We start from the raw sequence: 5,068 nt of genomic DNA, 5'->3' as shown, positions 1-5,068 counted from the left end.
AAGTTCAAAAATTATCAACCTTATACATCATCTCAGATTTCCATTGAGGTGAATCCTTTTTCAGATCAGCTTCCCTCATATCAGCCATAAACGTACTACCAGTATCCTCATCAGACTCCTCGACCTCCTTGGCCTTCAAACACAGCTTTTTACCAGAAGCATAACCAGCACCATCATCATCAGTATCACTGTCAGAAGATGAAGAAGAGCTGGTTTCATCCCAATCATGATGCTCAGCAACTAGAACCTTTTCTGGTTTCTTTCCCTTCTTATCAGAAAGACAAGCTTTTAGTTGCAATTGTTCTTTTTCCAAGTAATATTCGTTTAAAAAAATAAATGTGAAGACAAAAGACAGATTCGACGATTTGAAGACGCAAATGGCCAAAAAGCTCAAATGTACAAGATACAATCCAAGTGGTTCAATTTATTGATGAATAACATCTAAAATGACAAGAGTACAAGCCGCAAAATGCAAAGTACAAGATATCTAAGTATACGAAAAGGCATTCGAAAATCCGGAACCGAGACATGAACCAACTATCAACGTGCGACTCAACGGAGCTAAAATTACAAGTCAACTATGCACAAGAATATAATATAATATATAATTAATTATATATATATATATTATATTATAAAATATTCAGCAGCCCACGTTTTGGAATCGTGTGATGAGCTAGAAACCAAAGCTCCGCGATTGCGGAGCTATGAGGAAGAAAATAACCGCAGTCGCGGAGCACACTAGGACTCAAATTCTCCTATAAAAGGCCATGCATTCTGCCGAGTTATTTACACCTTTCTCTTCTCTTTCTCTGTAAACATAATATATATTTATAAATTTAATTTTAATTTTAAGTTAAGTTTAATAATAATTGGGTTATTGTAAGAAATGTTTTATGGGTTTCAAAGTCAAAACTCTGCCTGTGTAACGCTACGTTATTAATAATCACTGTAAGCTATGTTCTTCCTTTTTTAATTAATGTCTCGTAACTAAGTTATTATTATGCTTATTTAAGCCGAAGTAATCGTGATGTTGGACTAAATATTAAGACAGGGTTATTGAACTTTGGACCATAATTGGGGTTTGGACAAAAGACCTACACTTGTGAAAATTGGACTATGGGCTATTAATGGGCTTTATATTTGATTAATTAATGATATCTCGTTAATTTAATTTAGAGATTTATAATTTGACGTATTTATATATAACCACATACGCTTTATCGGGTACGATGGGCAGGATATTTATAAATACTAATAATTGTTCATTTGACGGGAGACGGGGATGGATTAATAGTCAATGGACTCATTAAAACAGGGGTGGATTACATTCAAGGGTAATTGGTGTAATTGTTAACAAAGTATTAACACCTTGGATTACACGCAGTCTATAACCTGTTGTAATCATTAACAAAGTATTAAAACCTTGTTACAGTTTAAGTTCTCAATTACTTGGAATATTTGACATCGGGTATAAGGTTAATTTGGCGAAGACTTTCGGCACTTTATAATTATGACCGATGGACTATTATAGACAAAACCAGATGGACAAATCAAATAATCCAGGACAAAGGACAATTAACCCATGGTAATAAATTAAAATCAAAACCTCGAACATCATGATTACGAAAGTTTAAATAAGCATAATTCTTTTATTTTATATCTCATCGTACTTTTATTTACTGTCATTTTAATTATCGCACTTTTAATTATCGCACTTTTATATATCGTCATTTATTTTTTTATTTACGCTTTAAATTAAGTTATATTTTATTTATAATATTTTGCATTAGGTTTTAACTGTGATATAAGAATTAAAATCGACAAACCGGTCATTAAACGGTAAAACTCCCATTTTATAATAATAATAATAATAATACAACTTATATGTATATGTATATGTATATATATATATATATATATATATATATATATATATATATATATATATATATATATATATATATATATATATATATATATATATATATATTTGTACAAATATAATTGTTTAAAAATATAGTGTACGCAATAATTGGATCCATGTGGAACGAACCGGACTTACTAAAAGCTAAACTACTCTACGATTAGGTACACTGCCTATAAGTGTTGTAGCAAGGTTTAAGTATATCCCATATTTAAATAAATAAATAACTTGTGTAAATTGTTTCGTATTTAATAGTATTTCGTAATAAAAATATATCTATTTCGTACACCACCTCGCACACATCAAGTATTTTTGGCACCGCTGCCGGGGACCCAGCAAAAATGCTATATTTCTAATTTTTTATATAATTTTTTATTTTTAATTTTGTAAAAATATTTTGTTTTAGTAATAAGTGTTAAAAAATTTAAAAATAAGAAAAGAAAAAATATATATATATTTTTAAGAATTTATCTATAAAAAGTATTTTTATTAAGTTTTTAAAATATAAATTTATTTTTATTTTCTATCTATTAATTTATAAAACTAAAAAAATAAAATAAATATAAAAAAAAATTGAAACTGGGTCAGATTATTTTCGAAGCCCAAATATAATAAAAAACTGCATTGGACCGAGTCTATTTTTTGCCCAACAGCTGAACCCAACACTATTAAACTCCGCAGTCGCGGAGACCATCGGGCACAAAATACCGCAGTCATGGAGACTGCTCTGGCAGGAATCCTAGTACGCATTAATTACATATTAGGGTTTTATTTTTTTATTTTTTGATTAGGGTTTAATTTTAATTATTATTATTATTAATTAGTTTTTAGTTTTAATTAGTAATATTAAGTTTATTAATTATTATTAAATATATAGAATAATATTTTTATAAAATAATAATATAAAAATAATATTCTTAAAAAAAAATTTATTTTTAACATTTTTCTTATATATATTTTTATATTCTGTCGCTTTTATTAGTTTCGTTCGTAATTATAGTTTTAGTTTCATTATTTGCCTTAGATTTTTAGATTTTTAAGACTTTGCCGTAAAATCCATTAAAGTGCTTTTTCTTTAGATATAGAATTTAGACGCTTCAGAATTTTGCAACGCCGTTTTAAATTTTAGTGCTTTTTAAGTAATTGCTGTTTTTCCTTTAGAATTGCATTATAAGTTTTATTACCTTTAGAACTTTAGTCGCAACTTTTAGTAGTAACTTTTTAGACGCTAAGTTTTAGACGTAAAACTTTAGTTCTTTTGTTTTTTGACATTTGTTTTTCGACTTCTTATTTTTCAACGCGCTTTTTCTTTTTCATTTCTACGCTCTAGTTTTTAGGACATTGAATTTTTAATCTTTAAATTTCGACAAAAAATTATTTTAAGCGATTAAATTAATAGACATCCAAATTTTCTGGTTCGTAGTAATAGTTAGATTTATTAGTGGCGAGTTGTGGACTTCCAATTTATAGGGTCCTGGCTACCTGCTGCATCTATTGGCTATTCGAAACGTGGGCAAAATCAGAAAAGTCTATTAATTTGATAACATATATAATTTTTATCTTTATAACTAATAGGATATTCAGTGAATGCACCGAGCAAAACCTTCACCACCTTTCATACGTTCACCACCTGTAACTCGATCAAGACATCTAGCCAATATTGTCGCCATTGATTTTTCTTTAGAATCATCATCAAGTCAAACAAGTTCTCCAATTCAAATTTCCGATAATCCAGTTTTTGAACCCGACTTCACAATTGAGGACCCGGAGGATATTCAAGGACAATTCAGAGATCCTAAGCCACTAATCATTCCTCCTGAACCACAAATTATTCATCCGGAGATTATCGAGGAAAATACCGTTAAATCAGAATCTTCTAGTGATTCAGATTCAACTATTCACGATATGGCAGAACTGGAACCTCAAAGTATGGAAGATCGAATGAGAGCCACACGTACGAGCCAATGTCACGCAATTATTCAACCAGACGTTAATGCGCCAGATTATGAAATCAAAGGACAAATCCTACACATGGTAACTAATCAGTGCCAATTTAGTTGTACACTAAAAGTGTGACAACCCGGAAATTTCCGACCAAATTTAAACTTTGATCTTTATATGTTTCCGACACGATAAGCAGATTTTGTTAAGGTAAATCTCAAGAATTTTAAACTATGTTCATACATTCATTTAACCTCGACTAAATTTCTACGATTCACGAACCATTATATAAATGGATATGATTATATATATATATACATATATATATATATATAGATATATATATATATATATATATATATATAGATATATGTATATGTATATGTATATGTATATGTATATGTATATGTATATGTATATATATGTATATATATATGTATGTATATATATATATATATATATATATATATATATATATATATATATATATATATATATATATATATATATATATATATATATATATATGTGTGTGTGTGTGTGCAGTTTATGACTTGAGAATGTCAACAAGGTATTTAAACGTATAATGCTTTACATGAACGTATTTGTTTCAATATGATTATCGACGAAGTTAAAAGATAAGATCAAATGATTGAATTATCAGAAACATTAAATTATGATTACGAGTCTCTGTTGAGAGGTCTACATTGATTTGAGAAATCTTTCCTTTTTAACGGTATTCGGAATGATTGGTAAAGTGATTACAAGTAAGAACAAATAGGTCAATTAACGATAACTGGACAAAGGTTTGTAGAGATTAACTTTCAACACAATGATTGCCTCGTGTCTGTTGATAAAATAATTATTAGTTTTCATAATATTGAAAAACGTAATATGACATAGATGAAATCTTTTAAGAAATGAATTTGAATAAATACAATAAGTCGAAATGTTATTTGTTAGAACTAAATGTATAAATAACTTGCAACGTGTATTTAAAATGTGTTCATTAAATATATATGTTAAGTACACGATACTAACACTCGCTTAGTGATGCGATTGATGATATAAACGCTAGTACCTAAATGAACTATATCTATTTAAATTTTAAAATGAAAACGTTACATGATACAATATTTTCTATTATGTAAATGATTTCAAATTATAATTTGAAATATAATTAGTTTTTGAAAGACTAAA

Source organism: Rutidosis leptorrhynchoides, chromosome 10, assembly GCF_046630445.1.
Source record: "Rutidosis leptorrhynchoides isolate AG116_Rl617_1_P2 chromosome 10, CSIRO_AGI_Rlap_v1, whole genome shotgun sequence".
Taxonomy (NCBI): Eukaryota; Viridiplantae; Streptophyta; class Magnoliopsida; order Asterales; family Asteraceae; genus Rutidosis; species Rutidosis leptorrhynchoides.
The sequence above is the reverse complement of the archived record's forward strand: the minus strand, read 5'-3'. Positions refer to the sequence as shown.